This window comes from Ranitomeya variabilis, chromosome 1 (genome assembly GCF_051348905.1).
Source record: "Ranitomeya variabilis isolate aRanVar5 chromosome 1, aRanVar5.hap1, whole genome shotgun sequence".
Classification (NCBI taxonomy): Eukaryota; Metazoa; Chordata; class Amphibia; order Anura; family Dendrobatidae; genus Ranitomeya; species Ranitomeya variabilis.
The window spans coordinates 540,890,053-540,915,182 of NC_135232.1; the positions used below are offsets into that span (position 1 = coordinate 540,890,053).

Genomic DNA, 25,130 nt, shown 5'->3' on the forward strand with positions numbered 1-25,130 from the left:
GTTAGTCCTGTCGCCATTGGTAATTTGCAACCTAAATTTATTTTGTCTGTGACTTTAATTTGCTCATTGTCCTCCTACCCTGTTATGGCGTTTGTGGATTCAGGTGCTGCCCTGAGTCTTATGGATCTGTCGTTTGCCAAGCGCTGTGGTTTTGTTCTTGAGCCATTGGTAAATCCTATCCCTCTTAGAGGTATTGATGCTACGCCATTGGCAGAAAATAAACCACAGTTTTGGACACAGGTAACCATGTGCATGACTCCTGAACATCGGGAGGTGATTCATTTTCTTGTTCTGCATAAAATGCATGATTTGGTCGTTTTGGGTCTGCCATGGTTACAGACCCATAATCCAGTCTTGGATTGGAAGGCAATGTCTGTGTCAAGTTGGGGCTGTCAGGGAATTCATGGTGATTCCCCGCCGGTGTCTATTGCTTCCTCTACTCCTTCGGAAGTTCCTGAGTATTTGTCTGATTACCAGGATGTATTCAGCGAGTCCAGGTCCAGTGCTCTTCCTCCTCATAGGGACTGTGACTGCGCTATAGATTTGATTCCAGGTAGTAAATTTCCTAAGGGAAGATTATTTAATCTGTCTGTACCTGAGCATACCGCAATGCGTTCGTATATCAAGGAATCTCTGGAGAAGGGGCATATCCATCCATCCTCTTCCCCTCTTGGTGCGGGATTCTTTTTTGTGGCCAAGAAGGACGGATCTTTGAGACCTTGTATTGACTATCGGCTTCTGAATAGAATCACTGTTAAATTTCAGTATCCTTTGCCTCTGTTGTCGGACTTGTTTGCCCGGATTAAAGGTGCCAAGTGGTTCACCAAGATAGATCTTCGTGGTGCGTACAACCTTGTGCGCATTAAGCAAGGAGATGAATGGAAAACTGCATTTAATACGCCCGAAGGTCATTTTGAGTGCTTGGTGATGCCTTTCGGGCTCTCTAATGCTCCTTCAGTGTTTCAGTCCTTTATGCATGATATTTTCCGGAAGTATCTGGATAAATTTATGATTGTTTATCTGGATGATATTCTGTTTTTTTCTGATGATTGGGACTCACATGTAGAGCAGGTCAGGATGGTGTTTCAAGTTTTGCGTGAGAATGCTTTGTTTGTTAAGGGCTCAAAGTGCCTCTTTAGAGTACAGAAGGTTCCCTTTTTGGGTTTTATTTTTTCCCCTTCTGCGGTGGAGATGGACCCAGTCAAGGTCCGAGCTATTCATGATTGGACTCAACCCACGTCAGTTAAGAGTCTTCAGAAGTTCTTGGGTTTTGCTAACTTCTACCGTCGTTTTATCGCTAATTTTTCTAGCGTTGTTAAACCTTTGACGGATATGACCAAGAAAGGTTCTGATGTTGCTAACTGGGCTCCTGCAGCCGTGGAAGCCTTTCAAGAGTTGAAGCGCCGGTTTACTTCGGCGCCTGTTTTGTGCCAGCCTGATGTCTCACTTCCCTTTCAGGTTGAAGTGGATGCTTCTGAGATTGGGGCAGGGGCCGTTTTGTCGCAGAGAGGCCCTGGTTGCTCTGTAATGAGACCATGTGCTTTTTTCTCTAGGAAGTTTTCGCCTGCTGAGCGGAATTATGATGTTGGCAATCGGGAGTTGTTAGCCATGAAGTGGGCATTTGAGGAGTGGCGTCATTGGCTCGAGGGTGCTAAGTATCGTGTGGTAGTCTTGACTGATCACAAAAATCTGATGTATCTCGAGTCTGCTAAACGCCTGAATCCTAGACAGGCCCGCTGGTCATTGTTTTTCTCCCGTTTTGACTTTGTGGTCTCGTATTTACCAGGTTCAAAGAATGTGAAGGCTGATGCTCTTTCAAGGAGCTTTGTGCCTGACTCTCCTGGAGTCGCAGAACCAGTTGGTATTCTCAAAGAGGGAGTTATCCTGTCAGCCATTTCTCCGGATTTGCGACGTGTGTTGCAGAGATTTCAAGCTGGTAGACCTGACTCTTGTCCACCTGACAGACTGTTTGTTCCTGATAAGTGGACCAGCAGAGTCATTTCCGAGGTTCATTCCTCGGTGTTGGCAGGGCATCCGGGAATTTTTGGTACCAGAGATCTGGTGGCTAGGTCCTTTTGGTGGCCTTCCTTGTCACGGGATGTGCGGTCATTTGTGCAGTCCTGTGGGACTTGTGCTCGAGCTAAGCCTTGCTGTTCTCGTGCCAGCGGGTTGCTCTTGCCCTTGCCTGTCCCAAAGAGGCCTTGGACACACATTTCCATGGATTTCATTTCAGATCTTCCGGTGTCTCAGGGCATGTCTGTCATCTGGGTGGTATGTGATCGCTTTTCCAAGATGGTCAATTTGGTATCTTTGCCTAAGCTGCCTTCCTCTTCCGATCTGGTTCCTTTGTTCTTTCAGAATGTGGTTCGTTTACACAGCATTCCTGAGAATATTGTGTCTGACAGAGGATCCCAGTTTGTTTCCAGGTTCTGGCGATCCTTTTGTGCTAAGATGGGCATTGATTTGTCGTTTTCGTCTGCCTTTCATCCTCAGACTAATGGACAAACGGAGCGAACTAATCAGACTCTGGAGGCTTATTTGAGGTGTTTTGTTTCTGCAGATCAGGATGATTGGGTGACCTTCTTGCTGTTGGCTGAGTTTGCCCTTAATAATCGGGCTAGTTCCGCTACTTTGGTTTCGCCATTTTTTTGCAACTCTGGTTTCCATCCTCGTTTTTCCTCGGGACATGTGGAGCCTTCTGACTGTCCTGGGGTAGATTCCGTGGTGGATAGGTTGCAGCGGATCTGGAATCATGTGGTGGACAACTTGAAGTTGTCACAGGAGAAGGCTCAGCGTTTTGCCAACCGCCGCCGCGGTGTGGGTCCCCGACTTCGTGTTGGGGATTTGGTATGGCTGTCTTCTCGATTTGTTCCTTTGAAGGTCTCCTCTCCTAAATTTAAGCCTCGCTTCATCGGTCCTTACAAGATATTGGAAATCCTTAATCCTGTGTCCTTTCGCTTGGATCTTCCGGTGTCGTTTGCCGTTCACAACGTGTTCCATAGGTTTTTGTTGCGGCGGTACGTTGTACCTGTGGTTCCTTCTGTTGAGCCTCCTGCTCCGGTGTTGGTTGAGGGCGAGTTGGAGTACGTGGTGGAGAAGATCTTGGATTCTCGTCTCTCCAGGCGGAGGCTTCAGTATCTGGTCAAGTGGAAGAGCTATGATCAGGAGGATAATTCCTGGGTGGTTGCCTCTGATGTGCATGCGGCCGATTTGGTTCGTGCCTTTCACGCTGCTCATCCTGATCGCTCTGGTGGTCTTGGTGAGGGTTCGGTGACCCCTCCTTAAAGGGGGGGTACTGTTGTGAATTAGACTTTTTTGGCTCCCTCTTGTGGTCACTAGTGATTTGACTCTGGGATTGTCTTTCCTCAGTTTGGCACCCACCTGGGTCGTTAGTCCAGGGGTGTTGCTATATAAACTTCCTGGTTTCTCAGTCCAGTGCCTGGCATCGTTGTAATCAGATCCTTTCTGTTTGCTCCTGTCTGCTGGTCTTGGATCTTGCAAAATTAAGCTAAGTCCTGCTTCCTTGTTTTTTGGTTAATTGCTTTGCTCTTATTTTTTGTCCAGCTTGTACTAAATGTGATTCCTGATTTTGCTGGAAGCTCTAGGGGGCTGGTGTTCTCCCCCCGGGCCGTTAGATGGTTCGGGGGTTCTTGAATATCCAGCGTGGAAATTTTGATAGGGTTTTTGCTGACCATATAAGTCATCTTACTATATTCTGCTATTAGTCAGTGGGCCTCTCTTTGCTAAATATCTAGTTCATTCTTACGTTTGTCTTTTCTCCTTACCTCACCGTTATTATTTGTTGGGGGCTTGTATCCAACTTTTGGGGTCTTTTCTCTGGAGGCAAGAAAGGTCTATCTTTTCCCTTCTAGGGTTAGTTAGTTCTCCGGCTGGCGCGAGACGTCTAGAACCAACGTAGGCACGTTCCCCGGCTGCTGCTATTTGTGGTGCTAGGATTAGATATATGGTCAGCCCAGTTACCACTGCCCTATGAGCTGGTTTTTTGTGTTTGCAGACTTGGTATGTACTTTTGAGACCCTCTGCCATTGGGGTCATAACAATAGCTGAGGAATACCTAGAGTTTCAAAATTGTAACTAAAGTAGTTTTACAGAAAATAATAAATAAGTAACCTGACAGGCCTGCGAGGCCCCAGGTACGCGTTCTGCCAGCCTTAGCTGGGGTCACCAGGAGGTCAGATCCATTACGATATCCCGTCCAGGCGGACCCCAGAGCTAGTGGGAATGCATGCTTACTTTCAAATAACTTTGAAAAAAAATTTTTTTTGAGTTATTCCATGTTATTTGAAAACAGGCCTCAAAGGCCCCAGGTACGTATTAGTGTAGATTTCTATGGTCATGCATTCTAGGGTTAACTGAATAAATCCATAGTGACAAGCTGGACTAGAAAAAACATAGAAAGTGCAGAAAGATTAAGTCCACAACAAGTGGACTGCAAAAGAACAAAGCAAGGACTTATCTTTGCTGAACTGGTCAGAATATCAGGGAAATCCAAGCAGAGATGTGAATCCAACCAGGAACCATTGACAACTGGCACTGGCTGAAGGATAGAGCCAGGATAAATAGCCGAGCCAGAATAAACGATCAGTGGAAGCAGCTGCTGACTGCTAAATCCAGGGAGCAGCAGTTCCACTTAAATCCACCAGAGGGAGCCCAAGAGCAGAACTCACAAAAGTGCCACTTACAACCACCGGAGGGAGCCCAAGAGCGGAATTCACAACAGTAGGGGTAGGGTTAGGGTTAGGATCCCTTTATCACCTTGATGGTGGGGGATGGCTTATCAGGGTGTATTCTTGTTTTTTTTCTATAAAAACGCATGCGTTTTTAATGCAAGCAAACGCATGTGCTTAAAAACGCATGCGTTTACATAGACAACAATACGTTTTTTTGCCGCAAAAAAAGCATGCATTTTTTTGCGGCAAAAAAACACCTCTACAAATTACTACATGTTGCATTTCTGCGACAGAACGCGTGCAGCAAAAAAACGCATTTTAATGTTAAACATAGGGGAAAAAAAACGCATGCGTTTTTTTCTGAACAAACGCTGCAGATCAAAATGCAAGTGTGAAACCAACCTAATAGAGTAATAAGATGATAATTATTATCTGTATTTTCTGTCAATATACTAACTGGTTGTGTACTGTGTTGTACAGAGTTGGGATAGACTCTGTGCAGTGTTGTTATTTTGGTCATTTTGGATTGGCAGTACATCATATGAGACTGAAATGGGAAAAGGGCCGTGGTTTTCATTTTTGCTGCATTCTGTTTCTGTGTGAAAGACACTAAATTTCTAAAATTCTGATGGGAGGTGTAAATGCAGCCGCTGCACGATTGCTTTCTCCTTCTGTGTGGAGTGATGCTGTGAGTTCTTATCTCTGCTCAGTGCCTGATGGGAGGGGTAAATGTGTTCTCTGAATATTCTGTCCTTGGTGTGGTACACCCTGGGAGATCAGTGGTTTGTTTAAAGCAACAGTACTGTACTAAACTGGAAAAAGAACTGTGCCTACTTTAGAGGAAATTTGTGAAAGATTGTTTGGTTATCAGTGTGATTGAAAGATTGGTAAAAAGATTCACCTGCTTCAAGTTGAGTGATTAATATATAGCAAAGTGAAGATCAACAGAGGAGGTAGCCAACTGCACTGATGTAGTAGGTTAGAGGCCTAACACACCAGGGCCTTCTTGCTACAGTCAGCTGGTTTTTGTTGTGGGTGAGAGGCAGAAAGCCTTCCCACTTCCATGGAGCTGGGCTAGTGGGTTAGAGGCCTAACATATCTGGGCCTTCCTATTCTAGTCAGCTGATCTAACAGGTGAGAGGCAGAAAGCCTTCCCATTAGATCCTGTAGGTCTACCGGGTGAGAGGCAGTGAGCCTTCCCGTTAAACCTGGACAAGCTTGTCCTGACTTGCTACGTGTGGCCACCCGTAGATAAGGTACAGGCACACTAAAAAGGGCACTTGCAGAATAAAGGTGAGCTGTCTGAAGAGTAAGTTGAAGCCATGGTCAACTTGTTCCGTGTGCAGTCAGGGCCCCCAATGGGATCCAGAACTGCTATGCAGTGTTATGATCTGGTGGCCTAAGAGCAGCATGAGACGTACTCTGGAGAAGGTGGTACCTGTACTGACCGCAGACCCTGAACCTAACACCGCAACTAGAAGTAGCCGTGGAATGTACCTAGCGCTCCCTAGACATCTCGACACAGCCGGAGGACTAATTACCCCTAGAGATAGAAAAGGGAAAACTATCTTGCCTCAGAGAAAATCCCCAAAGGATAGGCAGCCCCCCACAAATATTGACTGTGAGAGGAGAGGGAAAAAACATACCCCGTCCTTACACTTGTGAGTTTGTGTCCCTGCACGCTCACCGTCCTTACACTTGTGGGTTTGTGTCCCTGCACCCTCCCCATCCTTACACTTGTGTGACGTCACATTCTAGCCACGCCCCTTTCACACTCCGCCACCGCTTCGGCGTCGCTTCCGGCCGGGGCACGCCAGAGGCAGGCGGTTTGGTCTAACCCCCTGTGACCAGCGAGGAGCTACTCAGCGGGCGAAAGCCCTCACTTTACCCCCCTGCTCCACTCTACTGCGGGACTAAGTACTGGACACCTTCCGGGAGAAGTGAAGTTTAGTTACGCCTCGGCGCCACTACAGATCCATGCAGTAAGTGCTTCTGTAACTAATCATTTTGTCCGGCTGTATTGCTCCCTGTTTATTGGTTCTGCATACCTTTGTCTTTCCCCTCGGTGGGAGTAACTAATTTTCCTGTGTCCACATACATATCATTTATCTACCAATGCACCTTCTTAGCGCAGGTGATAGCTCTCATATTCACTTTGTTGTTATTTTACTAAGCAGGGTTCCACACAGACCCTGTTAGATCACCAGCAGCAGCGTTGTTTTAGATTAACCCTTCCTTCTTCCCTCTTTTGTTCTCTGAATAGTGTAGTGCCAGTGTACTACTATATATATTGTCTAAAACTTGGAAAGGAACTGAACAATAAGACCACAGCATGTGGACAGCAAAATCAAGGCCAGAACTTATCTTTGTTGAAAAGAACTGCAAAGCAGAAGAGACCAGGCAGGGATGTGAATCCTCCAGGAACAATGGACAACTGGCACTGACTAAAGGGTGAAGCAAGACTAAATAGCCCAGTCCAAATTGCAAAAAGTCAACACACCTGATAAATGCTGTGATTTATAGACAGCAGCGCTACCACTTACAACCACCGGAGGGAGCCCAAGAGCAGAATTCACAACAGTCCCCTCCCCCCTTGAGGAGGGGTCACCGAACCCTCACCAGAGCCTCCAGGCTGATCCGGACAAGCCAAATGAAAGGCACGAACCAAATCATCAGCATGAACATCGGAGGCAACAACCCAAGAATTATCCTCCTGGCCATAACCCTTCCATTTGACAAGATACTGAAGCCTCCGCCTCGAAAAACGAGAATCCAAAATCTTCTCAACCACATACTCCAACTCCCCATCAATCAACACCGGGGCAGGAGGATCAACAGAGGGAACAACGGGCACCACATATTTCCGCAACAAAGATCTATGAAAAACATTATGGATGGAAAAAGAGGCTGGAAGGGCCAAACGAAAAGACACTGGATTGATAATCTAAGAAATCCTATAAGGGCCAATAAACCGAGGCTTAAACTTAGGGGAAGAAACCTTCATAGGGACATGACGGGAAGACAACCAGACCAAATCCCCATCCCGAAGCCGGGAACCAACACAGCGATGACGGTTAGCAAAACGCTGAGCCCCCCAAATTGTCAACAACATGAGCCCAAATTTGCTGCAACCTGTCAACCACAGAGTCCACCCCAGGACAATCAGAAGGCTCAACCTGCCCTGAAGAAAAACGAGGATGAAAACCAGAGTTACAAAAGAAGGGTGAAACCAAGGTAGCAGAACTAGCCCGATTATTAAGGGCAAACTCGGCCAATGGCAAGAAAGCCACCCAATCATCCTGATCAGCAGACACAAAGCATCTCAAATAAGTTTCCAAAGTCTGATTAGTTCGCTCGGTTTGGCCATTTGTCTGAGGATGAAATGCGGAAGAAAAAGACAAATCAATGCCCAGCCTAGCACAAAAGGCCCGCCAAAACCTAGAAACAAACTGGGAACCTCTATCGGACACAATGTTCTCTGGAATGCCATGCAAACGAACCACATGCTGAAAAAACAACGGAACCAAATCAGAAGAGGAAGGCAACTTAGGCAAAGGTACCAAATGAACCATCTTAGAAAACCGGTCACAAACCACCCAGATAACTGACATCCTCTGGGAAACCGGAAGATCCGAAATAAAATCCATAGAAATATGCGTCCAAGGCCTTTCAGGGACTGGCAAAGGCAAAAGCAACCCACTAGCGCGGGAACAGCAAGGCTTGGCCTGCGAGTAAGTCCCACAGGACTGCACAAAAGAACGCACATCCCGTGACAAAGAAGGACACCAAAAGGACCTACCAACCAAATCTCTGGTACCAAAAATCCCAGGATGACCGGCCAACACAGAACAATGAACCTCCGAAATCACTTTACTAGTCCATCTGTCAAGAACAAGCAATTTCCCCACTGGACAGCGGTCAGGTTTATCAGCCTGAAATTTCTGAAGAACCCGTCGTAAATCAGGGGAGATGGCAGAAAGAATCACCCCTTCCTTCAGAATACCGACCGGCTCAAGGACCCCAGGAGAATCAGGCAAAAAGCTCCTAGAGAGGGCATCAGCCTTAACATTCTTAGAACCCGGAAGATACGAGACCACAAAATCAAAACGGGAGAAAAACAGGGACCATCGGGCCTGTCTAGGATTCAGCCGTTTGGCAGACTCGAGATAAATCAGATTCTTATGATCGGTCAAGACCACAATACGGTGCTTGGCCCCCTCAAGCCAATGTCGCCACTCCTCAAATGCCCACTTCATAGCCAACAACTCACGATTGCCGACATCATAATTGCGTTCCGCAGGCGAAAACTTTCGAGAAAAGAAGGCACACGGTTTCATCAAGGAACCATCAGAATTCCTCTGAGACAAAACGGCCCCTGCCCCAATCTCAGAAGCGTCAACCTCAACCTGAAAAGGAAGAGAAACATCCAGCTGACGCAACACAGGGGCAGAAGTAAATCGGCGTTTAAGCTCCTGGAAGGCAGAAACAGCTGCAGAGGACCAATTCGTAACATCAGCGCCTTTCTTTGTCAAATCGGTCAGGGGTTTAACCACACTGGAGAAGTTGGCAATGAAACAGCGATAAAAATTAGCAAAGCCCAAAAATTTCTGAAGGCTCTTCATGGATGTGGGCTGGATCCAATCATGAATGGCCTGAACCTTAACCAGATCCATTTCTATAGATGAGGGAGAAAAAATGAAGCCCAAAAAAGAAATCTTCTGTACTCCAAAGAGGCACTTAGACCCCTTCACAAACAAGGCATTATCACGAAGGATCTGAAATACCATCCTGACTTGTTTCACATGAGACTCCCAATCATCTGAAAAAATCAAAATATCATCCAAATATGCATTCATGAATTTATCAAGATAATTCCGAAATATATCATGCATGAAGGACTGAAACACAGATGGAGCATTAGAGAGTCCGATTGGCATCACTGGCCTTCGGGCGTATTAAACGCAGTTTTCCATTCGTCACCCTGCTTAATACGAACCAGATTATATGCCCCTCGAAGGTCAATCTTAGTAAACCAACTAGCCCCCTTAATCCTATCAGAAAGCAAAGGCAAAGGGTATTGGAATTTGACCGTGATCTTATTCAAGAGGCGATAATCAATACAGGGTCTCAAGGAGCCATCTTTTTTGGCAACAAAAAAAACCCCTGCTCCCAATGGTGAAGAAGATGGCCGAATATGCCCCTTCTCCAAGGACTCCTTAACATAGCTCCGCATGGCGGTATGTTCTGGCACAGATAGGTTGAAAAGTCGGCCCTTAGGGAACTTACAGCCTGGAATCAAGTCAATAGCACAATCACAGTCCCTATGCGGGTGGAAGGGAACTGGACTTGGGCTCATTGAATACATCCTGGAAATCTGACAAAAACTCAGGAATTTCAGAAGAGGGGGAGGAGGCAATTGACATCACAGGAACGTCACCATGAACCCCCTGACAGCCCCAACTAGTCACAGACATAGATTTCCAATCTAATACCGGATTATGCACCTGTAACCATGGGAAACCCAGCACAATAGCATTATGCAACACCAGAAAACGACAATCTTCCTGATGGGCTGGCGCCATGCACATGGTCAGCTGTGTCCAAAACTGAGGTTTATTTTTAGCCAACGGTGTAGCATCAATGCCCCTCAAAGGAATAGGACTCTGCAAAGGCTGCAAGGGGAAACCACAACGTCTGGCAAATTCTAAGTCCATTAAATTTAGAGCGGCGCCTGAATCCACTAACGCCATGACAGAAAACGACGACAATGAGCAGATCAGGGTCACAGACAACAGAAATTTAGGTTGTACAGTACTGATGGTAACAGAACTAGCGATTCTCTTGGTACGCTTAGGGCAATCAGAAATAACATGAGCAGAATCGCCGCAGTAAAAACACAACCTATTCTGACATCTGAATCCTTGTCGTTCAGCTCTAGACACAATCCTATCACACTGCATAGGCTCAGGACTCCGCTCGGAAGACAATGCCATAGTGTGCACAACTCTGTGCTCGCGCAAGCGCCGATCAATCTGAATGGCCAGAGACATAGAATCACTCATACCAGCAGGCGTGGGGAACCCCACCATAATATCTTTAACGGATTCAGAAAGACCCTTTCTGAAGATTGCCGCCAAGGCATCCTCATTCCATTTAGTCAGTACAGACCATTTTCTAAACTTCTGGCAATATGATTCTGCCGCTTCTTGACCCTGAGACAGGGCCAACAAGGTCTTCTCAGCATGATCCACTGAATTAGGTTCATCATACAATAACCCAAGCGCCTGAAAAAAGGTGTCTACATTAAGCAATGCCGGATTCCCAGGTTCCAGGGCAAATGCCCAATCCTGGGGGTCACCACGCAGCAGAGATATAATAATTTTAACCTGCTGGATTGGATCACCAGAGGAACGGGGTTTCAGAGCAAAAAACAGTTTACAGTTATTTTTAAAGCTCAGAAATTTGGACCTATCCCCAAAAAACAAATCAGGAGTTGGAATTCTAGGCTCTAAAACTGGAGTCTGAACGATATAATCGGAAATACCCTGTACTCTAGCAGCAAGTTGATCCACACGAGAAGCCAATCCCTGAACATCCATACCAGCGCCGAACTCCTGAGCCACCCAGAGGCAAAGAGGAAAGAGAAAAAAAAAACACAACAGACTACAGAAAAAACTAACTTAACTCATTGTTGGCCAGTTGTACTGTTATGATCTGGTGGCCTAAGAGCAGCATGAGACGTACTCTGGAGAAGGTGGTACCTGTACTGAACGCAGACCCTGAACCTAACACCTCAACTAGAAGTAGCCGTGGAATGTACCTAGCGCTCCCTAGACGTCTCGACACAGCCGGAGGACTAATTACCCCTAGAGATAGAAAAGGGAAAACTATCTTGCCTCAGAGAAAATCCCCAAAGGATAGGCAGCCCCCCACAAATATTGACTGTGAGAGGAGAGGGAAAAAACATACACAGACTGAAATGAGAATTTAGCAAAGGAGGCCACTTCTAGCTAAATAGAAAGGATAGGACAGAGTACTATGCGGTCAGTATTAAAACACTAGAAAATATCCACCACAGAAAATACAAAAACTCCACAGCTAACTAAAGATATGGAGGGTATATCTGCATCTCCAGAGATACCAGCTTGGCTAAAAAAATCCTTATACAGACCAAGCTGGACAAGACAAAACATAGAAAATAACTGAACAATAAGACCACAGCATGTGGACAGCAAAATCAAGGCCAGAACTTATCTTTGTTGAAAAGAACTGCAAAGCAGAAGAGACCAGGCAGGGATGTGAATCCTCCAGGAACAATGGACAACTGGCACTGACTAAAGGGTGAAGCAAGACTAAATAGCCCAGTCCAAATTGCAAAAAGTGAACACACCTGATAAATGCTGTGATTCAGAGACAGCAGCGCTACCACTTACAACCACCGGAGGGAGCCCAAGAGCAGAATTCACAACAATGCAGATTGTAAAAGACAAAGAAGGAAGCAGTGAAAGATGTGGGACCAATATTGAAAAAGGCTAACATGCCAGAGTGTGGATATTTTGATGTACAAAAAAAGGCACAGACAAGGGAGGAAAATGGCAAGTGAATAAATGTTGTCTGAGAAAGTGCAGCAGTCCAGAAGTAAGGTGTATTATGAATGTTTTGATGCTCAAAAGTCCGGCTATGACCGACACATTACTGCTACCGTCATACCTTTGTATAGCCAGAGACCCAGACAAGACAAATGGACTAGTAAACATTGTGGTCAGACAAACCCAAACTGGAGAAATACTTGTATGACCTGGGCTGCAACCCGACCTAAGTGAATTACACTAAAATCCTGTCCAGACAAGATCACATGTAGTGACCTAAGAAGCTGACACAGGAGTGTGGTTAGTGGGGACATTGACTTTTTGGGAATAAGCTGACAGTAATCCTTTTGGGAAGGAATTTGTAGAACAGCGTGTCACCCCCAACTGATCATCTAGTCACCTCCACCACCAGACCCACTACCAGAGAACCAACCACATCAGGTAGCGTAAGACAGATACAGGAGTATTATCCCTGGAGGCCCTCTGACTAGCTAACTACGTTAAAACAGTTGCCTGACCCTAAGAACCAACCTTTCCCATTTTACAGACAAAGAAACACAATACAACGGATGTATAAGCACCTGGGCTATGCACCTGGGCAGACCTAGAGAGCTTGGTGAGTGTGCAAAGGCAGGTGATGTACTAGGACACATAATTAAGACACATACAGATGTGGCAAAGGATTAAGCATGGGGCATTGATGATAAATCTGCACGGTCTGGGGCGACATACTGAGAATCACTAAAACAATGGGCTATAGTGAAACAATCAGAGCAGTCTGTACTACTGACTGACGTGACACAGCAGAAAGGAGAGAGTGTAGAGATGTACTTTGGACGGTTACAGCTGAAATGGGCAGACATGGGGTACAGTCTAATAAACCCACTCGATGTTAAAATATTGGTAAATGCATTTATTGACTGTATGAACAAAGGCTTACGAAACGCAGTACAGACAGCCAGACCTGAAAGGAGAAATGTAGATCCAAAAGAACTCCTGAAGGTTGCTAAAGGAGCTGAACAAACCAGGACAATAAGACGACCTGTCATGTATACTGGAGCACAAGGAAAACAGTGGAGACATAGTAAGGGACCTAAGGACTTAAAATCAGTGAAGTGCTGGAATTGTGGCGAAAATGGACACTACGCCAACCACTGCAGAAACCCTACAAAAGAGACTAAGCAGACCAATCTTCCACCTCCTTCAGACTAGGAAACTGGCAATGACAAATGTGTGCCCTGTTCTTGTCCCCTCCAGACCTGGTCTTGCCTTGATGACCACCATAACAATGCCGGGAGGGAAAGAGGCAGAAATTTTGATTGACACTGGGGCAGCCAGGACTGTAGTACACAAAGACTTGATAATGCCAGACATAATTACTAAGGAGACTGTGGAATGTGTGGGGGTAGAGGGACAAGTGAGAGAAGCCAAGAGACAGCCAAGAGGTGCTTGCAGAACTTATTGTTACTGACAATACCCCTATAAATTTGCTGGGAGCAGATGTGTTGAGTGCTATCCAGACCACCATACAGTACTCTCCAGATGGTATTACAGTTACAAGTCCCCTCTCAGATAAACACTTGTGCAAGATTGCAGCAATGGTGTATATGACAAAAACAGTGAAAGTAACGCCTGACACAAAAATGTCTGAGGATGGGGAAATGAGACAGATGCCCGACAGTTTGGGCAAGGGGAAAAACTGATGTGGGTTGACTGCCCATTTACCCCTGTCATGATTAAATTGAAAGAAGGAACCACTCCTCCTTGTTTAACCCCTTTCTGACCTTGTACGGGATAGTACGTCCGAGGTCAGAACCCCCGTTCTGATGTGGGCTTCGGCGGTGAGCCCGCATCAAAGCCGGGACATGTCAGCTGTTTTGAACATCTGACATGTGCCCGCAATAGCGATGGGTGTAATCGCGATCCACCCGCCGCTACTAACTAGTTAAATGCCGCTGACAGCGATCTGATGATCGCTGCTATGTAGCTGAGCCGATCGAGTTGTGCCAGCTTCTAGCCTCCCATGGAGGCTATTGAAGCATGGCAAAAGTTAAAAAAAATTAAAAAAAAGTGAAAAAAATAAAAAAAAGATAAAAGTTTAAATCACCCCCCTTTCGCCCCATTCAAAATAAAATAAAAAAATCAAACCTACACATATTTAGTATCGCCGAGTTCAGAATCGCCTGATCTATCAATAAAAAAAAGCATTAACCTGATCGCTAAACAGCGTAGCGAGAAAAAAATGTGAAACGCCAGAATTGCGTTTTTTTGGTCGCCGCGACATTGCATTAAAATGCAATAATGGGCAATCAAAAGAATGTATCTGCACAAATGTGGTATCAATAAAAACATCAGCTCAGCACGCAAAATATAAGCCCTCAACAGACCCAAGATCACGAAAAATAGAGATGCTACCGGTATCGGAAAATGGCACAATTTTTTTTATTTATTTTTTTAGCAAAGTTTGGAATTTTTTTTATCACTTAGATAAAAGAGAACCTAAACATGTTTGGTGTCTATGAACTCGTAATGAACTGGAGAATCATAATGACAGGTCAGTCATTTAGTGAACCTAGCAAATAAGCCAAACAAAAAACAAGTGTGGGATTGCACTTTTTTGCAATTTCACCACACTTGGAATTTTTTTCCCGTTTTCAAGTACATGACATGTAAAACCAATGATGTTGTTCAAAAGTACAACTAGTCCCGCAAAAAATAAGCCCTCACATGGCCATATTGACAGAAAAATAAAAAAGTTACGGCTCTGGGAAGGAGGGGAGCGAAAAACGAACACGGAAAATTGGAAAATCCCAAGGTCATGAAGGGGTGAAAGAATACCCCTTGAGTCTAGCTAAATCAATGGCCCTGAGCAGGGATATTAAAGTGTATGTTAAGGTAGGGATTCTGTTGCAAAGATCTTTCCCCTGCAACACCTCTTTGTATCCCATTAAGAAAAAAAGGACCCAAGGGTTTCTTACACTTCCTAACACAGAATGGTTCATGACTTAAGGGCTATTAATGATGTTACAGTGAGTGTGACCTCAATTGTCCCTAACCCACACAACTTACTGTCACAGATCCCAGCGACGTCAAAATTTTCACAGTCATTGATTTGGCAAATGCATTCTTCTCTGTACCCCTGCACCCTGACTGTCAGTATCTTTTTTCTTTTACTCACGAAGGTAAACAATATTGTTGGACGGTCCTCCCACAAGGGGGAAAGAACTCTCCTACCATCTATTCAACAGCGATGGCAGGGATCCTTGAGCAGAGGCAACTATCTCATCCATGGATTGTACTATGACAGTACGTGGATGACCTCCTGCTCTGCTGCCCAGACCAGATGTCCTTGCTGTGTTTTTTGGCAAAGAAGGGTTGCAAGGTCTCACGTGACAAATTACAGTATTAAAAACAAAAGGTGACATTTTTAGGACATTGTATTGCTGAAGGTACAAGACACCTGACTAAAGAGAGAAAACAGGCAATTCAAAATCTCCCTTTGCCCAGGTCACACCAGCATCTACGCACTTTCCTCGGCTTGATGACCTACTGTAGGCCTTGGATAAGGCCTGCTTCACAAATGATGCAACCACTATGACTGTTTGTCATCAGACCCCTACAATCTCACCCAAGAAGCAATTGATTCCTTCCATTCTCTCAAACTGCTCATTGTGACAGCCCTGGCCTTAGGCATTCCAAACTATGATCAGCCATTTTTTTGTTTTGCATAGAGCAGGGAGGACATGCTACTGCCGTACTGACATGACAACATGGAGGGAAACAGAGACCAATATCTTAATACTCAGCACAGTTAGAACCAGTGATTAGAGGGTCTCCTATGTGTGTCCATGCTGTAAGAGCTGCTGTATTACTACTAGGCATGTGAGCTCACACTGACTTTTTCCTTTGACAAGTTACACCCGAATGACATTAATGCCATACTCACACAAGTTCAACCAAAACACCTGTCTATGGCTAGACAGCTCAGACTTGAATGTGCTCTAATACTAATTCCTGAATACGTCACCCTCAAAAGATATAATGTTCTGAATCCAGCCACTCATCTGCCTGTGGATTCAGAAAAGGGGGAATTGGTGGCGGTGTTGGCAGGTGAAGAAAAGTACTTTGACATGACGCACAAGCATGACTGCATAGGAACTGGTGAGTCAGGAGACAGTGGGTTTTACATATGTTCATGAAAAAAAACCCTGTTCCTAATGCATATTTTTAGGTTTTTACTTTTGTAGATGGCTCCAGAGACCAATAGGATGGGTGATTCTACACTGGATATGCAGTAGTATCCTCACATGAGGAAATCCAAGCTGAACCTCTCCCTCACATATCGGTGCAGGAGGCAGAGTTGAAGGCACTCACTGAGGCATGTAGAGCTGCTGCAGGTAAAGTCACTAATATTGCGCTCATGTGACTGCTCACGTGACCAATCACAAGCCGCGATGTCATCGCAGGTCCTAAACTCCTCATTCTTAGGAACGGAGGCTGCCGGTTACAATCAGTAAGGTCCAGGGGCCGCCGGACGGGTGAGTATATCCATATTTTTTATTTTAATTCTTTATTTTTTACATGAATATGGATCCCAGGGCCTGAAGGAGAGTCTCCTCTCCTCCAGACCCTGGGAACCATACACTGGGAACATCCGATTCCGATTTCCGATACCACAAAAATATCGGAACTCGGTATCGGAATTCCGATACCGCAAGTATCGGCCGATACCCGATACTTGCGGTATCGGAATGCTCAACACTAGTCCCTAGTAAACCCATGCTGATACTGGGTCATGAGGTTATTCCTCTTCAGATACTCCAGTATAGCATCCCTTAGAAAGCCCTCCAGGATTTTACCCACAGTAAAGGTTAAGCTTACTGGCCTAAAATTACCGAGTTCAGTTTTTGTCCCCTTTTTGAATATTGGCACCACATTTGCTATACGCCAGTCCTGTGGTACAGACCCTGTTATGGAGTCTTTAAAGATTAAAAATAATCTTCTTGGGTTGGCTGGAAGCCTATCCGGTAAAATGTGCAGATGCTAAAACGACTGCAGACAAACTAATGAAAGAACTGATCTGCAGGTATGGTGTCCCAGAAACCATAGAAAGCGATAGGGGTACACACTTCACGGGAGAAATAATGAGGGAAGTCATGCAGGCCCTGGGAGTACAGCAAGCATTTCATACACCATATAGACCACAAAGTAGTGGGCAGGGCCGGCGTTAGGGGCAGGCAGACTAGGCAGCTGCCTGGGGCCCCCGCTGCCCTAGGGGCCCCCAGCCAGGGGCAGACATACTGTTGATGGCACTGCTCTGGGGCCCAGAGGTGGAGGGGGGCCCCTGCAGGCAGGCCCGGTATCATGCAGGGTCGGGCCCCTCTCACTCTCTCCTGTAATCACGGAACACTGAGTGCCGGGGAGAGAGCGGGGCGCGAAGTGCAGGAGATCAAAAAGGGGGCGTGTCATGCAGGGATAGATGCTGGCCAATGAACGCTTTCCTTACCTCACAGTGACCAGACTGAGGAGAGCGCTCACTGGCTGCCGTCTGTCCCCCTGCATGGAGCGTCCCAATCGTGAGTGCTCACCTACAGTCAGGGGCCCCAGCTGCACAGCACATAGGGACAGCAGTGGAGGAAGAGCAGGACTTCTTCTGCTCCCTCCACTGTTCTGTTCAGAGCAGGCTGCAGCGTCTCCTCACACAGAAGAGATGGGGAGGAGCTCACTGCAGGGGACAGCACGGCAGCAGCAGGGGGCCGATATCAGTGCTGCCTGCTCTGTGCCCCATCCCCCACAGTGGGGTCTGCAGCCCTCTCCAGCTGAACTGACCTGCAGGGCTCATCTGATCACCTATAGAAGATTAGTATGTATGTATGTATGTATATGCTTGTATATGTATGTGTGTGTGCATCTGTGTGTATCTATGTGTATGTTTCTATCTGTGTGTGTATCTGTATGTATGTACGGTGTATGTGTGTATGTATATGGTATAGTTGTATGGCTGTGTGTGTATGCATGTACAGTATGTGTGTATCTGTGTATGTGCAATAAATTTGTATGGATATATGGTATATATGTATGTTTATGTGCATGTACATACAGTATATGTGTATGTATATGTGTGTACGGTATGTGTATATACTGTATGTGTGTATGTACGGTACGTGTATGTGTATCTGTATGTTCGGTATATGTGTGTGTATGCATGTAGGGTATATGTATGTATGTACGGTATGTGCATTTGGGTGTATTTTATATGTATGTACGGTATGTGTGTACTATATGTACTGTATATAACTGTATCTGTGTATGTACGGTATATGTATGTGTATCTGTGTGTATGTACGGTATATGTGTGTACGGTATTTGTGTGAATGTACGGTATATGCATGTGTGTATGTACGGTATGTGTATGTATGATGGTATATGTATGTGTATCTGTTTGTATGTATGGTATATGTATGTGTTTGCATATACTGTATTTGTATGTGTATCTGTGTGTACGTACGGTGTATGTATGTGTATTTGTGTGTATGTATGGTATATGTATGTACGGTATGTGTATACTATATATGTATATAACTGTATGTGTGTATGCATGTAATGTGTATGTCTGTGTATGTATGTACGGTATGTGTATCTGTGTGTATGTACGGTGTATGTATGTACAGTATATGCCGGAACAAAAATCATTGGTCTCATCAGCACATCGCCCAGTTAAAACTGCAGATATTCTGCTAAGATGATACTGTATGGGGACAGATTGATTTACTAGTGATCATTCTGTCCCCAGCCAGTGTAAAGAGGCTGGAAACAAGTGGCGAATGACTTCAATATTGTTGATCACGCTCGTTTAGTGGCCTGAAATCAGCGCATGTAGCTACAACCAAAATGTTTCTGTTGGTGCAATATGTTAGCATTTGGGGCCCCATTTTAAACTTTTGCCTAGGGCCCCACTTTGCCTAAAACCGGCCCTGGTAGTGGGAAAGTGGAAAGACTAAACAGGACACTTAAACTGAAAATTCAAAGGCCATGGCAGACACAGGAAAGAGCTGAGTAGAGTGCTTTCCTCTTGCACTCTTTTCAGTCAGACACACTCCAAATAGAAAGACAGGCTTATCTCCTTTTGAAGTCCTGTTTGGTAGTGCCCCAAAGACTGGTCTGTACTTCCCACAGGTGCTACAAATGCAACAAGGTGCTATGACAGCCTATGTCCAGGCTTTGCAGAAAAGACTTAATGTGTGCATAAACATGTATTCTCATCCATTCCAGATCCAAATGCCAGTGCAGATGTACATCAGCTGAATCCACGTGATTGGGTGGTCATACATAGATATGTGAGAAAGAGCCTAGATCCACGGTTTGACGACCCGGTATAAAGTCCAGCTGACCACATTCACCTCAGTGAAACTTGAGGAAAAGCCCACCTAGATCCATGCCAGTCACTGCAAAAAGATCTTTTCACTAGCAGAATGACTGTTCTCCTGATCACCTTGCTGGCAGTGGCAAGATTATTGCACTCTACAGAGACACTGGATAAACTTTTAAATGTTGACAGGGACAACAAACGTATTCAACATCATGCTCTTATAAAGGACGTGGAAGGACAAAAACTGTTGGACTGTTGGATCTGTACAAACAGCCCAGTATCTGCAAGGAATATGCTGTACTTAGCTTTACCCCTGGAGCCAAGGAAGGTATTAACACAACACTGCATTTACAATGAGACTTTTACTCAGATTTTCTAGGTTCCTTAAGGTTCTTAATGAGGCTAATACAATATAGAGACTCCGTGTTAAATCCAGCCAATTGGCTTAGCGGCCTAGCGGGATGGATTATTTTTGGTATTTTACAGACTTGAAAGCAATTTTTATTGTTACTGTTTTGTTTTGTTTATTGCTTTATGTAGCTGTAAAAGCGCTAATATATGCATTACAGAAGTTATTGAAGAGTGTTTGTTTAAGGAAGGAATCTAAGGCTGTGCCATCCATAGTGTATCATCGACCCCCGGATAACCACTGCTGACTGAGGAAGTGAGTGTCCACACTGAGGGTGGATGGGCGAAGCAGGTAGAAAGCCTCCTTATGGGTACTAGACCCATGAGACAGTAGCTCCTTTGTGGACATAAACTGACCCTGTGGCAGAGGTTATACCATTTACAAAAGGCGGAAATTGATATAGAAGGGTTAATGTTTTGCCTTTAATTGTCTTTTGCCTTTAATTGCTAGAATTGCTAGAATGTATTCTTATGACACTGTACTCTGGTAGTGTAGTCTCCTCTTCAAGGATTGTATACTTCTTATCTTATATGCCATCCAGTGCACATCTTGCCACATGTATGCAGTCCTTGATCAGCCGGTCGAGGGTGCATACTGCTGTGCGAGATGTGAGCACGTTGTGCATTTGGAAACCTAGATTCTGAATCTAAATGTGCAGCTGGCAACACTGAGATCCATTGACAATATGGAAAGGAGTCTTCTGCTCACTGAGCAGACACTCAATGGGATAGATGAGGCAGGGGATGGTAGGATGGAGTTGCAGGAGAGTGAAGCAGCAAGCTGGGTGACACTTAGAAGGCCGGGTAGAGGGAAGAGTGCCAGGGAGGCTAGTCCTGATCTGGCACACCCCAATAAGTTTGCTAAGTTGGCAGATGAGGGGGGTGCCAGTACAGGGGTAGCACTGCTGCAGCCAGGCATGTCCTCTGAAAGCCGGAGGAGTGACTGCTACAGTAAGGAGGGAAATAGGAGAGCAGGGCAGGCCAGACAGGTGCTGGTAGTGGGGGACTCAATTAGGGGAACAGATAGGGCAATATGTCACAAAGACAGGGATCTTAGAACGGTGTGCTGCCTACCTGGCGCTCGAATCCGGCACATCGCTGATCGGGTTGACAGATTACTGGGAGGGGCTGGTGAGGACCCAGCGGTCATGGTGCACATTGGCACAAATGACAAAATTAGAGGTAGGTGGAAGGTCCTTAAAAATGATTTCAGGGAATTAGGCTGCAAGCTGAAAGCAAGGACCTCCAATGTGGTATTTTCCAAAATACTGCCTGTACCTCGTCCCACGCCAGAGAGGCAATGGGAGATTAGGAAGGTTAATAAGTGGCTCAAGAAATAGTGTAGGAAGGAGGGGTTTGGGTTCCTGCAGAACTGGGCAGACTTCTCAGTGGGCTACAGGTTCCATGCTAGGGAAGGGCTGCACCTCAATGGGAAAGGTGCAGCTGTGCTGGGGGAGAAAATGGCTAGAAGGTTGGAGGAGTGATTAAACTAGGGATTGGGGGGAGGGTGTTCATTTTATAGGAGGGGAAGATAGTGCAGATAGAGACCTGGGCACAAATAAGGAAGTTGGGGGTGGCGGTCGCATGAAGTGTGGGGTTAGAACAATTAATAATTTAAGAAAGAATAGAGGTGCAGAGATACATAAAATTTATGTATACTAATGCCAGAAACCTCGCCAACAAAATGGACGAATTCGAATTAATGTTGTTGGAGAATAATTATGACATGGTGGGGATATCTGAAACATGGCTGGATGAGAGCCATGACTGGGCTTTTAACTTGCAGGGTTATAGTCTGTTCAGAAATGACCGAATGGATAGGCGAGGAGGTGAGGGGGAGGGGTGTGTCTATACGTAAAATCATCCTTAAAACCCATCCTAGGTGAATCTAATGAAAATGGAGAGTCCCTGTGGTTGGAGATAAGGGGAGGGGGTAAAAGTAATAAATTACTGATATGGATTTGTTATAAGTCTCCAAAAATAATGGAAGCAATGGAGAATATCCTCATAAAGCAAATAGACGAAGCAGCGACTCAAGGAGAATTCATTATTATGGGGACTTCAACTACCCTGAAATAGATTGGGTAACAGAAACCTGCAGTTCCAGCAAAGGTAATAGTTTTTTGACAACTATGAGAGACAATTACCTTTTACAACTGTTTCAGGACCCAACAAGAAGGGGGGCACTGCTAGACCTAATATTAATCAACAGGCCAGACCGCATAGCAAATATAAGGGTTGGGGGTCACTTGGGGATAGTGATCACAAAATAATAAGTTTTCATGTATCCTTTAATAAGATGTGTAGTAGAGGGGTTACAAGGACACTAAACTTCAGGAGGGCAAATTTCCAACGGATGAGAGATGATCTTGGTTCAATTAACTGGGACGATATCCTGAGACATAAAAATACACAAAGAAAATGGGAGACGTTTATTAGCATCCTGGATAGGACCTATGCACAGTATATACCGTATGGGAATAAACATACTAGAAATAGGAGGAAACCAATATGGCTAAATAGAGCTGTAAGGGGCGCAATAAGTGACAAAAAGAAAGCATTTAGAGGATTAAAGGAAGTAGGTAGTGATGAGGCATTAAATAAATACAGAAAATTAAATAAATTCTGTAAAAAGCAAATCAAGACAGCAAAGATTGAGACAGAGAGACTCATTGCCAGAGAGAGTAAAAATAATCCCAAAATATTCTTTAACTATGTAAATAGTAAGAAACTATAAAATGATAGTGTTGGCCCCCTTAAAAATAGTCTGGGTGAAATGGTGGATGAGAATGAGGAAAAGGCCAATCTGCTAAATGACTTTTTTCATCAGTATTTACACAAGAAAGTTCCATGGCAGATAATATGATCAGTGATAACAAAAATTCCCCATTAAGTTTCACCTGCTTAACCCAGCAGGATGTACGGCAGTGTCTAAAAATCAGTAAAATTGACAAATCTCTGGCCCCGGATGGGATCCACCCCCCGAGTACTGCAGGAATTAAGTACAGTCATTGATAGACCATTATTGTTAATCTTCAAAGACTCCATAATAACAGGGTCTGTACCACAGGACTGGCATATAGCAAATGTGGTGCCAATATTCAAAAAGGGGACAAAAACTGAACTCGGAAATTATAGGCCAGTAAGCTTAACCTGTATGGTGGGTAAAATCCTGGAGGGCATTCTAATGGATGCTATGTTGGAGTATCTGAAGAGGAATAACCTCATGACCCAATACCAACATGGGTTTACTAGGGACCGTTCCTGTCAGACTAATTTGATCAATTTCTATGAAGAGGTAAGTTCTGGACTGGACCAAGGGAACCCAGTGTATATGGACTTTTCAAAAGCTTTTGATACGGTGCCACACAAAAGCTTGATACATAAAATGAGAATAATGGGGATAGGGGAAAATACGTGTAAGTGGGTTAAGTTAAGAGCTATCTCAGGGATAGGAAACAAAGGTTGGTTATTAATGGAGCACACTCGGACTGGGTCGTAGTTAGCAGTGTGGTACCACAGGGGTCAGTATTGGGCCCTCTTATTTTTAACATATTAATGATCTTGTAGGGGGCATACAGAGTAGAATTTCAATATTTGCAGATGATACTAAACTCTGCAGGGTAATTAATACAGAGGAGGACAATTTTATATTACAGGATGATTTATGTAAACTAGAAGCTTGGGCTGATAAATGGCAAATGAGCTTTAATGGGGATAAATGTAAGGTCATGCACTTGAGTAGAAGTAATAAGATGTATAACTATGTGCTTAATTGTAAAACTCTGGGCAAAACCGTCAATGAAAAAGACCTGGGAGTATGGGTGGATGACAAACTCACATTTAGTGGCCAGTGTCAGGCAGCTGCTACAAAGGCAAATAAAATAATGGGATGCATTAAAAGAGGCATAGATGCTCATGAGGAGAACATAATTTTACCTCTATACAAGTCACTAGTTCGACCACACTTAGAATACTGTGTACAGTTATGGTCTCCGGTGTATAAGAAAGACATAGCTGAACTAGAATGGGTGCAGAGAAGAGCGACCAAGGTTATTGGAGGACTGGGGGGTCTGCAATACCAAGATAGGTTATTACACTTGGGGCTATTTAGTTTGGAAAAACGAAGGCTAAGTGGTGATCTTATTTTAATGTATAAATATATGAGGGGACAGTACAAAGACCTTTCTGATGATCTTTTTAATCATAGACCTGTGACAGGGACAAGGGGGCATCCTCTACGACTGGAGGAAAGAAGGTTTAAGCATAATAATAGATGCAGATTCTTTACTGTAAGAGCAGTGAGACTATGGAACTCTCTGCCGTATGATGTTGTAATGAGTGATTCATTACTTAAATTTAAGAGAGGACTGGATGCCTTTCTTGAAAAGTATAATGTTACAGGTTATATATACTAGATTCCTTGATAGGGTGTTGATCCAGGGAACTAGTCTGATTGCCGTATGTGGAGTCGGGAAGAATTTTTTTCCCCAATGTGGAGCTTACTCTTTGCCACATGGTTTTTTTTTGCCTTCCTCTGGATCAACATGTTAGGGCATGTTAGGTTAGGCTAAAGGTTAAAGTCTTCCTTCAACCTTAATAACTATGTTACTATGTTATATGCTTTCAATAGTCAGCAAACAGCATGCTCTGGGTATGTGGGAAATAAAGGTCAGTATGACCCGGGGTAACAGGGGGGAGGGCTACATGAATTACATTTGTTGTAAATGGTATAAAATACTGCCTCTTGCTTCATTACATCAGATAAAGTGACTTTGCTCACAATCGGTGTGTGATTTCCTTTTTCTCCAAGCTCACTTTTAAATGAAGGGCCTAACCTCCTGATTTGGCCTCACTGGTGACCTGGCATGTCTGACATTGGGTCAGAACGCAAACCGCTACAACAGAAGAATGGGCAAGAATTTCAGTCTCTCGATGTAAAAAACTGATAGAGACATACTCCAAGCGACTCGCAGCTGTAATTACAGCAAAAGGTGGCGCAACAAAGTATTACATTAAGGGGGCTGAAATATATTGCACGCCCAACTTTTCAGTTTTTGATTTTCCACAAAA

General features: G+C 44.7%; 1 long non-coding RNA gene across 1 annotated transcript in view; it reads right to left on the reverse strand.

Moving 5' to 3' along the window:
* LOC143766819 (uncharacterized) overlaps positions 1-24,749 on the reverse strand; it is a 112,873-nt gene extending 88,124 nt beyond the window's left edge. The window contains exon 1 of the long non-coding RNA XR_013213645.1: positions 23,997-24,749. This is a non-coding gene — a long non-coding RNA (uncharacterized LOC143766819). The remainder of the gene's footprint in view (positions 1-23,996) is intronic.
* Positions 24,750-25,130: the final 381 nt, after the last annotated feature.